The following is a 12,006-nucleotide window of genomic DNA, read 5'->3' as shown; positions in this document are numbered from 1 at the left end:
GATGTGTCTCAGTGTGCTGTGTCTCTGTGTGACATGTCTCTGTGTGAATTGTCTCAGTGTGCTGTGTCTCAGTGTGACGTGTCTCTGTGTGCTGTGTCTCAGTGTGCTATGTCTCAGTGTGATGTGTCTTTGTGTGATGTGTTTCAGGGTGTTGTGTCTCAGGGTCTTGGTGTGCTGTGTCTCAGTGTGATGTGTCTCTGTAGGCTGTGTCTCAGTGTGAGGTGTCTCTGTGTGTTGTGTCTCTGTGTGATGTCTCAGTGATGTATCTCAGTGTGCCATGTCTCAGAATGCTGTGTCTCAATGTGATATCTTGGTGTGATGTGTCTCAGGGTGTTGTGTCTCAATGTGATGTGTCTCAGGGTGTTGTGTCTCAGTGTGATGTGTCTCAGTGTGATGTGTGGTTTGTGTGTGACTGCATGTAAGTGCATTTGTGAGTGTGGATGTGTGATGTGTGTGCGTGCATATATGTGCATTTGAAGTATGTGTGTCTCTTGCAGTCCTCTTGCTTTTAATTTCTCCTTGTCCTTAACTGTTCCAGTGTGCATTTTACAAATAAAGTTGCCTCTTGTGTTTTCCTAAACTACTCTGACGTGATATGTCAAGTGATGGATGAGTTACAATTAATGCAATTACTAATGTACTCAGGTTTAATTCTGCCATCTTAACATTTTCTCCAACATAGGTCCATCATTCATATTTCTATTTTTCCTACTTCCCTTCTCTCTTTCTGGGGTGAAATAATAATCTCAATTTGTTTCCATTATTGACATTTTAGTTCCATTTTATCACTCCGGTAGGTGAGTTTACATATTCTAATAAAATTGACTTTAGTGCCTTATGGCTTCCTTGAAACTCAAGAAGTCACCAGAGCTTTCTTTTGCATTTACTGTTTTCCCCTGCTTGCTATTTTACCATATTTTTCTGTTCATATATCAAGGTCTTGTAAGTCAGTATCAGAATAGCTACCTTTAGCATTTTAATAGTTAAATGATTCAATTTTCATATTTAGCAATGTATTTCCGATTACTCTTACTCTCTCCCACAATTATGTGTGCCTATCTGGGACTTTTTCTTTTTTTCCATTTGAAACATTTTCTAAAGTTTCCTTCAAAAGGATACTTCAGTGACAAAGCACAGTTCTTTTTGCCAGGGAGTGTCTCCGTTTTCCTCTCATTTTGGAGACTGTACCTGCAGAGCACCCACTTTTATTTGCAGCCCTTTAACTCAGCAGTTCCTTTGTCTCTGGGCTTTCACACTTTTCTTTCAATGTTGTCCTTTATTCTTGAGCTATTATTACTGCTATTCTTCTAAAAGCAATGCGCACCCTGTTGCCTTGGAGATCTTAGCGCCCATGGATCTTGTATCCACTTGCAGTTGCTCACATAGATGTCTTTGTATTTTTCCTGCTTCCATTTTGCTAACCTTCTTGACTCCGTAGAGATCTTCCGTCAGTATTTTAATGTTCTTGATAGTAAGTGTTTCAAGACTTTCCTTTTTTATTTCTTAGAAGAAAAAAATCCTCAAAGTTTCATGGGAAAGGATGTGAGAAGTTAAGGGAGTGAGCATATTCAAAATACATTGTATGAAATTCTGAAAGAATTAATAGAATGTTAATTTTTTCCTTCCTTTCATTTTTAATTTTCTTCTTCAGAATCTCAATTATCCACATACTAAATCCTTTCAGTACAAGTAAGTATGTCAACTGTTACCTTAAACTTAACTTGCAAGCTTGAGTTGAAAAAAAAAGTTCAGTTGCTAAAGAATCCTTTGTCTAATCTGATTACATATATATATATATATATATATATATATATATATATATATATATATATATATATGTATATATGTATATATATATATGCATGCTTTTTGGAGAGTTCCTTTCTCCTTTCCTTTTTTTTAATCCCTCCCTCCCTTCTTTCCTCTTTGTCTTCTCATCTCTTCTTTTCTCCCCTCCCTTCCTTCCTCCCCTCCCCTCCCCTTTCCTTTTCCTTTCTGTTTTAGACTGGGTCTCATTATGTAGACCAGGCTGGCCTTGATCTCAGAGAGAGCTGTCCATCCTTCTTTTCCCAGTCCTGAGATAAAAGATTAAGTGTCATTCATGTCCACTCTGTTTTTTAATTAGTTAATTAATTTTTTGAGACAAGGTTTCACTTAGTAGCCCAGACTGTCCTGGAACTCACTGTATATCCTGTTCTGACCTTGACCTCACAGTGACCCTTTGCTTTCTAAGTGCTGTGTTTAGACTTGAGTTACCATGCCTGGCTCTCAGTGGGCTCTGTGTATTTGTATGTAGTTTTTTTTTTATGCCTGGCCTCTTGTCCATAGAATATACTTATTTACTTTTTACCCAGTAGCTTATGCCTTTTTTTTTATTTCTTTAGATAGCTTCAAAAATCATTTCATTTCAAAACTTCAGATCAATATTTTTAAAGCCTGGTTGGTATTTCTTACCATTTAACATTTATAAAACTTCTGTTTACCAAAATGTAAGCATATGATAAACTTATATGAAAGTGAAGTTGATGTTGGATAAAGTTTATCTCTGTTGAAGAGTTGTAAGGAGATAAATGTTGGGTGGATATTTTTGACAAAATCTCAGCTTTTGTTTGAGGGATTGGTTTCCAGGTACTTACTGCCTTACAGCTTTGTTTTATTTATTTTTAGTCTGAGATGTTTATACACAGGTACACTGTATTTGTATCATTGCTACCACTGCTTCTCCAACTTCTCCCATGTCACCCATCCATACTCTCTGTTTTATCCTTCCTTTCCTTTCCTTCTCCATTTACAACATTCTGAGTCCAGCCAGTGTTGCTCATGTTTTTGTGTGTTCAGAGCTGACAAATTAGAACTGGGGTCTCATCCCTGGAAAACAAAACCAAAAATCCAACTAAAAGTAAAACCAAACATTGGTTTTTCATTCCTCAGTAGTCATTAACTGTAACTCTTCATATAGTAATGGGACCTTGTGAAATTCCCTTCATCCACACTGGCATGATGATTGGTGTGGTCTTTGGAGGTCTGGTGCAGGCAGCCATGTTGTTGAGAGTTTGTGAGACATGGCCATCTTGTCCAGAAAGAATAATATCACACAGCAGTTGTCTAATCCTCAGGCTCTTACAAGATTTTCTTTCTACCTTCCATGGAGTTCTCTGAACATTAAGTAAAGGGGTTGTGGTACTTTCATCTCCACATTTCTGGGAACTTGAGTGGTCATGAAAAAGTATATCAAAATGATCAGTGATTCTTCTTCCATTAAGATGGTCTACTGAAGAACACACCTCTTTCCTCTGTTAGGCATAGAAACTAGGGAACATATCTCTCCAGTATCATAAGCTTTGGTCTGCTCTAAGCCCAAGGGAACCCATGCAGGGATGAGCACTTTTGGAATGAACTTGAGAACGGGTCTGGAAAGCTCAAGCATGATTTGATGGAGAGATAGAGAACATCTTAGTTCATTGCTTTCAAGTGAGAGTCCCAAGTACACAGCTGGTTTATGTATTTTGGCTCCTAAAGAATCCTACCAGCTTAAGAGTGAGCAATGAATTCCTAGGTAACCTAAGAGTCCCGAGGATACCCTCAGAGGCCAAGTGCTTTCAGAATTCATTGTCTTTCAGTGGTCTATATTCAGAACAGCCTCCCAAGTTGTCAGGCTTTGAGGAACTGCATATTTCCCACTAGCACTGAGGGATTGTGCTGGATAGTTTTATGTCAGCTTGACACAAGCCAGTCATTTGAGAAGGGAATCTAATTTATGAAACGCTTCCATGAGGCTGTAAGTAAATCTATAGGGCATTTTCTTAATAAGTGATTGATAAGGTGAGCCCAGTCCATTGTAGGTGGGACCATTTCTGGGCTGTTGGTCCTGGGTTCTATAAGAAACAGACTGAGCAAGCCATGGGGAACAAGCAAGTAGGCAGTACTCCTCCATGGCCTCTGTATACTGCTTCCAGGTTCCTGCCCTGTGTGAATTCCTATGCTGGATTCCTTCAATGAACAAGGATATTAAATTATAATCCAAATAAACAATTTCCCCCACATTGCATTTTGTTTGTAGTGTTTCATATCAGTGACAGAATCCCTTACTAAGACAACGTTGGCACCAGGATTGTGGGGTATTTCTGTGATAGACATGACCATGTTGTTTTGAGGAGGATTTTGAAAGGACTTTGGAACATTTGCAAGAAAAGCCATTGGGTGTTCAATAGTTGGTGAGCTGTTCTGTGGAAGCTTGCAAGATAAGGAAGTTGGGAGCAATACAGAAGCTAGAGGCCTGGCTTGTGAAGTTTCAGAGTGAAGCTTAAAGACTCTATAGGGACCTTTTGTTATTTTGAGTTAAGATTCTGTGGTTCTGGTTAGCTGGGACTAAAGAATCAACTGTGATTAGCAAATTACCAGAACTACTATAGTGAGCCCTTTGGTTTGCTTAGATACTCAATGCTGGTCAACTGGAGCTGCAAAATTTGTGGTGATTAAGAGACCAGCAATTTTGAGATGAAATCTTCCGGAGAGTGTTTCCTGAGAGCACACAGAAGCTGTATTTCAGAGGTGGCCATTGTTGAACCTCGAGGTGGTAGGTGAACTTGAACTTGGTAGTGTAAGAGTCACCCAAGTAGTTCTGGTTTTGGAGGAATGGAGCTGAGGCTTGGCACTCTTAGAGCCTAGCAGAGGCCATTGGTGAAGGTGTCGCCTTCATGGCAGTTGAAGGTCCAGGATTAAAGGAATCATGCAGAGAAGTTGGGGCTTCGCTGATGAAGAGAGTCTATGAGAGGGCTCCACTAGTGAAAGTGCAGTCCAATTGCAGCAGATGACCCCAAGATTCTGAAGATGCCAGTGCCATGGGATGAACATGAAGAATAGCAGCCTCTGCGGAGTGGATCCGGCCAGAGCCTAGAAGACTTGTGTGTCACTGAGGTGGAGCCAGAGAAGTGATCCACGCTCCTCAGAGGAACACAGAAAGTCATAAGTGAATCCCAGCCGTTGGACATTTTGTTATTTATACACTTGGAGTTTGGTTTTGCTATGTTCAGGTTATGACTGTGCCCTAGTTCTGTTCTTTCCTATTGCAGTGAGAAAGAATTTAATTTTTTAAAACTTTATTTTATAGGAGTCCACAGTTGAGATACTGAATGCTTAAAGAGATTTTAGTTTTTAAAGAGACTCTGGATTTTTAAAGACATTGAAGCATAAAGTGTTTGAGTTTGTAAAGGCTGAGGCATTTTAAGTTTGTAAAATATTTTATATTGTGGTGTCAATATTAATGAGTAATCTTGGGGATGAACAAGAAAGGAAAGGTTGTGGCTTAACAGTGATTTGTTTGTGTGTCAAGCTGACAACAGGCCAATTGTGCTTGGTAGTTTGTGTCAGTTTGACACAAGCTATAATCATCTGAGAGGAGGAAGTCTCATGTCTCCATGAGATCTAGTCGTAAGGCATTTTCTTAATAGGTACTTGATGGGGAAGGGCCCAGTCCACTGTGAGTGGGGCCATCCCTGAGCTGGTGGTCTTGGGTTCTATAAGAAAGTAGGCTGAGCAAGTCATGAGGATCAAACCAGTAAGCAGCGTTCCTCCCTAGCCTCTGCACCAGCTACTGCTTCCAGATCCCTGCTCTGATTGAGTCTCTGTCCTGACGTCCTTTAATGATGAGCAATTATATGGATGTGTAAGCCAAATAAACACTTTCCTCCCTAGCTTGCTTTTGGTCATAGTATTTCATCACAGCAGTAGTAACCTTACTGAGATTAAGGAAGTACAACTCTAGAGCTAAGAACAGAAATGTGACTGTCCATAGACTTTTCCATAAGCCATTCCTTTGGGTGTTGTCCATAACTCTGGGTCATCTGGAAGCCCTTTCAGGAGAGCCCTATAAAGGGAAGGGCTCCAGAACTTTTCTGGTGCTGCAGAGACATCTAGCTTTGCCTTACTTCCTGGTATGGGAAGACTTGTCCCAACCTCTGCTTTCTCTTTGAGAATAGGTTTTGACTAGATGTGGAGGGACCTGCTTGACCTTCTACATCCCTTGCTCTCTGTGGTTTTCCTTTCCAGAAATCTCTTAATGCATCAGCATGATCCTGAAACCATGCTGTTTCACTACTGTGTGCATCAAGTATAAACACAGATTCTGGAAGACAAGGAAGGAAAGCTATCTCTTAACCCCCAACATGTGCCTGAGTCTGCTGGAGGATAAAAAGATTTCTTCTTCCTGCTGTAAACAAACAAACAAACAAACAGGGTCAGGAAAAAGCTTAGGAAGTCTGGGTCCTTGATGCATTGGTTCTTTTCTTCTAAAATCCTGTTATGTAGCACATGGTGGTGTTGGAATGGAATTTAAATGAACTTTGAGTTTACACAGGAGGCAGAAAATAATGTCATCTATTAGTCTAGATACCCAGTGTCTGTTGAAATTCCCCACTGAAACACTCAGTCTCATGAAAAAGTATTATGATCTAAGCCTATTTAAAATGGGCCGGGGTTTTCCTTTGCTCACTGATTTATATTAGTAAACACATCTATGAATTATATAAGCTTTGTTAAGTTTCTGATCTACAGCAAGAACTCTGTTCGACCCATAGGAGCAAGAGGCTTCCTCTAGTTCATGAGTGTGCCATCTTTAGAACTGAAAGATTAGCACACAACAGAGGCTAAGTAAGACACTCTGACCTGGAGTTTCAGAGCACTCACCGAATGGACAACACTTTAAAGGTAGGCATGGAGGGTTTCTCAGAAGGGCATCTGAGTAGCCGTGAGGACATGCAGGCAAGGTGGTGGAAGACTGTACAAAAGATTTTATGTGATATTAATGTTCAAATCAAAGGACCAGCTTCCAAACTGTGGATAGGCCTTGGATAGGCCTCACCCAACCAGTTCCAAAAAATATATGTCAATTCTATTAAATTTATCTCTCTTTCTCTCTTCCTTTCTTCCTCTTTTCCCTTCCTCTCTCCCTCACAGAGACACAGATGACACAGACAGAGATGATAGAAAGGTAATACAGACATAGATTACTTCACACATCCTATTAGTTCTCTGTCCCTGAAAACCCCTGACCAATGTCATCAACTTGGATATATGAGCATATATAATTGTCCAATCCAGGGGACAGTGGGAGTGTCAGTGTCCATGAGAACCCACACCATTGATGATATACAGTCACAGGAGATGGGACATGAGTCATCTAGTCTGTTAAACCGTTAAGATGAAAGATTAAGGCACAGTGGGGATGGGTCGCTGCCTCAAGGGTCACATGACAAATGCAGCTGAGCCTGGGAGGAAGAATGCTGGAGTGTAGGTGGGTGGCAGATTCAGGGAAAGTTCATCTAGCTCCTGCTCACAGTATGCGCATATACCCTGCAGGGAAGCGAGAATGGCTGAGGACAGTCACAGGGTATGTGGAGTCCAGCTGCCATGGACTGAGACAGGGGTGGGTAGAAGAGAGAAGGCCACAACAATGCCTTTAGCAGGGGTTTTCTGATTCTGGCTGTAAAAAGGAAATGTATGTTGTCTGTACTCAGACACAGGCTCAGGAGCAACCTGCCTGTGACTCAGTCAGGTGTCCAGGCAGCACTTGGAGCTGCAACTGAAGCCACTCATGGAGCTCGGAGTGTGCTGAAGGTGAGAGTCTTGTCTGGTTCCAACTGAGCTGTTAGCAAATGAGTGCTCACCAGAGGCAGCCCGCTGTGCATAGCTGCGAGCATAATAGTAGCCCTTACACTTCCATGGGCCCCGGAGGCTTTAGGTCAAGAAAAAAATGTCCACAACTGGATGTCAGGACAGGAGGGTGGCAGGTGTCCTGAGGCCTCTAATGCAGTAGGAAGATGGCTTCTGAGTAGTTGGTGGGCCATGAACAACTTGGACAGAGGGATTAAACAGGTACAGCAGCTGCTGCCAGAGGGGAGGGAGGGAGCAGAGTACAGGTAGGAAGGTGAACACTTCTCTCCAGCGCTGGTGATGATTTCAGGGTAAATTTCCTTTCGTGATTGTATTTTATTTCAGAGCCATTAAGATAATATTGCTATTCTTTCCATGTCAGCGATATCGCTACCTTATTTGCATATTCTGTGAATTCCTTTACTCTGTGCAGACACAGTTCTGCGTCCCTAAGTGATGTTTTGAAAGGGATGGGCATAGAGCCAACTGCCAAGGTCAGGCTGTCAACTTTATTCCTGCCTCTGGGCTGACCAGTCTCTCTCAGGGCTGGAGCACTTTCCTGAAGTGGAGGGGGCGGCAAATTTGTGCTCCACGGGCTGGGGTCCTAGAAACCACATCACTCACCTGGGAGGAAGGATGTTCTCTTGCCTAATTTCCCAGGACCCACGAGCTAAGGGCAGACAAACTATAACAACATTTAGGGTGGTGCCACCAGAGCAAAGCCAGGACCCAAAGTCTCTAGCATGTGCTGGACTATCTTGTCATGTACAAATGTGGAGGCTGGTCCCGGAGTGACATAGGTGACCTGGAGACTAGAAGCTGTTCTTGCCTCCCACTTCATCACCTTTATTTATGGCTCTATGTTGCCTCTGTGCTCTGAGTTACCAGTAAGTGAAGCACGAGGCACAATTTCCTTTTCCAATATGGTTCTTGTGCGCTCTCCTGAGGTTTCCTTAATCTGTGTGTATACCATTGTCGCTTTTGGTTTTTTTTTGTTTTTTGTTTTTGTTTTTTTGAAGCTGGTCATGGAAACAGGAGAGGGAGGAGGGAGGACTGTAGTCACCTATATCCTCAGAGCTGAATAAATGAACTGGGGGCCAAGAGGCCTCCTCCAAGGTCCCACTTAGCTCTCTGGGAAGCACATGCTCAAAGTGTACTGATTTGTCATTGGAATTTCTGGTTTTGCAGAAGTTAAACAAAATCATAATCATGCAGGGTCCAGAGGAGGGATGCCCCACTCCTCTTGGTGTTCTGCTCTGAAAGGAAATCTTTCCAAGTTTGGGTAATCACCTTGGAGCAATGACTTGATAAGTGTGGCCACAAACATGATGCTGGCCTTTGTAGCTTTGCCTCAGCTGGGTTCCACCTAACCCCCAATGTGAGGGGAATCATATACTGTGAATTTCTGTCTCTGCTTCTTTCATTTTGCTTCACATTTTAAGGCTAAAGTTTGTAGTTTTGACTGGATTTCTATATTTTTCGCTGGTAAATAGTATTCCTTGAGGGGGCAATTGCATATATTTTGTACTTTTATTTAAAGGAAGCAATGAATTTTAAAGTAGCTTTAAGACTTAATAGTTGCAAACATACAGATAACTTCCATCCAAGTCTTTAAAGCACTGACACACTGCACCAGTTTCATAATTTTGTCACATCTAGTGAATTAATACCAATAGATTATTCTTAGTTAAAATTTATACTTTGTTCAAATTTTGCAGTTTTGCCTAGCTGCCTTTTCAGTTACAAAACTCCATTCCAAATTCCGCATAGCTGTCAGTCACCATACCTCCTTAAGATCACTTACCTGTGATGGCTTGTCACCGTCCATTACTTTGGATGACTTTGCTTTCAGTGGCATTTGTCACCAGGGTGAGATCATGTCAGGTTTCTGCAGTACAGAGTTCCTCATTCTCTCTTTCTGTCCCGGACTCTGTGGAAGAGAAATTTTAGATTGCAGAGAGTCTCCATCCCCATCTCACACTTAAGGGCTTAGAAAATCATACATGTTCAGAATCACTGCATTGGTATGTCTATCTCTTTCCCCTTCATTGTTTAAAACCTTATAGACATTGGAGTATGTAATGCGCCATGGTTTTGAAAGAATGTATACTGTTATGTATCCACATTTCAACACTGTGCAAAAATAATTTTGTTGTTCCCAAATTCATGGTGATATGCATCCACATTTTGGTATCTAAGTAGTCTTACTTCTCTGAAAAGTCTCCAATGCTTCATACATCCTCATCCTCATTATTAGTAGGTGGAGGGTAGCAGCTGCTCTGTTTGCTGACTTAGCCTTGTTAGTGTCTTTCCCAGGGTGGCAAATATAACCTTGTCCTATCATGGGAAATATTTCCAAGATCCTTGGAATATTTGGATAGGTTATATTCCATTGGGGAATATATATAGCTTGCATATATTTTGTACTTTTATTTAAAGGAAACAATGAATTTAAAAACCAACTGGGCATTATATAGGGATATTAGATCTAAACATAAGTGTGGCATTTATAGGTCTTCTAAAATAATGTATAATGTACTTGTGACCCTAGAGTTAAGGAGATGTTTATTAGAAAAGACAAAGATAATGATAACAAAGCAAAAAAGTTAAATGTAGACTTCATTTTATAAAATACATTTTCTCTCAAATGTGTTACTAAAAATAAACAGGCAAGGGCAAGTGGTAATGGGTACATATGTGAGATTCATCTTTCATATGCAAGTCAACAAATAGATGAAAACATACCAATTAAGATGGCTGAAAAGTCAACCGTTTCATAAAATAAAATGAATGAATATTCACAAGGAGACACAATAATGATCAGCATCATTATTTACTGGAGCATTCTGTAGAAAACTCTGATGAGGTAACAACTTGAATAAACTAATAAATCATTGAAATAAAGAGATCTTGATGATGCAAGTTGGTACCATGCATAAGGGGTTGACAAGAACTTCCATATGTAGCAGAGAAAATGTAGAATTGTGTGTGTGTGTGTGTGTGTCACATTCATGTGTATATGGATGTTCATATGTGTGGGGATGCATGGAAGAGTATTGTGTCTGCATGTGTGTACAGTCCAGAGGTTGGCTTTCGGTGTTTTCTTTAATTGAATCACTTTACCTACTCTACTGAGGCAGATTTCCCACAAAACCTGAAGCCATGCCTCTGACATCTTAGCTAACTGCCTTGCTCCAGAGACTCAATCTCATTCTTCTGAGTGGTGGGATTACATGCATTTCATGGAGGTCCTAGGGATCCAAATTTTGGTCTACATTCTTCTGATATGGCAAGTGCTTCGGCTACTGAGCAATCCCCCACCCCCAAAACATTCATTTTGTTAAGTAACTGAAAACATTTTATGAGGTAATACTTTCATATGACTAAGTAATTCTAAATATTTAGAAAACAAACTCCTAAGTGTTGACCAAAAGGGATTGCGCAAAAGTTCTTACATAAGTTTATTTAACCTTTTAAAATGATCCAAATATTCAGCTGAAGAACAAACAGCCAAACAACAGTATACTCCAGTATCAGAATGTTACTGATAAATAAAAAGAAATAGATTACTCATATATAAAGAGCATAACCATGTCTCTGAAGCATTTATTCATAGTGAAATAAACTGAATTATATGGAGTACAGCCCGTAGCTCTACTTATACAAAATGAAACAAGCAAAACTCAGAATAGGTTGCTGGTCAGGGTGGACAAACTCCCTGGGGTGATGGAAATGTCATGTCTTAACACTGTTTTGATGAGATATACAATGATCAAAATTCATATAACGCTTAAGCTAAATATGATCTAATATATGAGCCACCGGCTGTTAAATGATGAGCTTTATCTGATGCTAGCCATTCAGGTTTTTGTGACTCAGATGGAGTGGCAGGGTGGGTAATTACAACTGGCATGGCTTAATTGTTTCCTTCCATGATGCTGCCTTGGACACTGTTGGCTGACAGGAGCTAGGTCTGATCTAAATCATTCAGAAGTGCCTTCAGACACAATCAGTTGTCATCTCACAAAATAATGAATCCGTCAGCCTGGAGAATCCCAGAAGGTTCTGACAGAATCTTCCTCTTGAATTTCATCTCTAACCTTTCCCTACCCTTGATTCTTTTCAAATCTGACAGTTTTCCTCATTAGCCTCACATACAACACCAAGTCCGAGAGAAAGAGAAACCAAAGAACCATGGCTGGATCTGTTATAAAACCAAAGATAAGATATGACCCCCTGAGAGCACAGAAAACAAGACTGCAGACAAGTGAATCACAATAGAGAAGAGAACACAGAGATGGGAGGGGAGGAAAAGAGAAATGAAGAGAAAGCAGAGATTGCATGGGATGGGGAGGG

The sequence above is a fragment of the Grammomys surdaster genome, unplaced genomic scaffold, assembly GCF_004785775.1.
Source record: "Grammomys surdaster isolate TR1022 unplaced genomic scaffold, NIH_TR_1.0 140, whole genome shotgun sequence".
Classification (NCBI taxonomy): Eukaryota; Metazoa; Chordata; class Mammalia; order Rodentia; family Muridae; genus Grammomys; species Grammomys surdaster.
The sequence above is the reverse complement of the archived record's forward strand: the minus strand, read 5'-3'. Positions refer to the sequence as shown.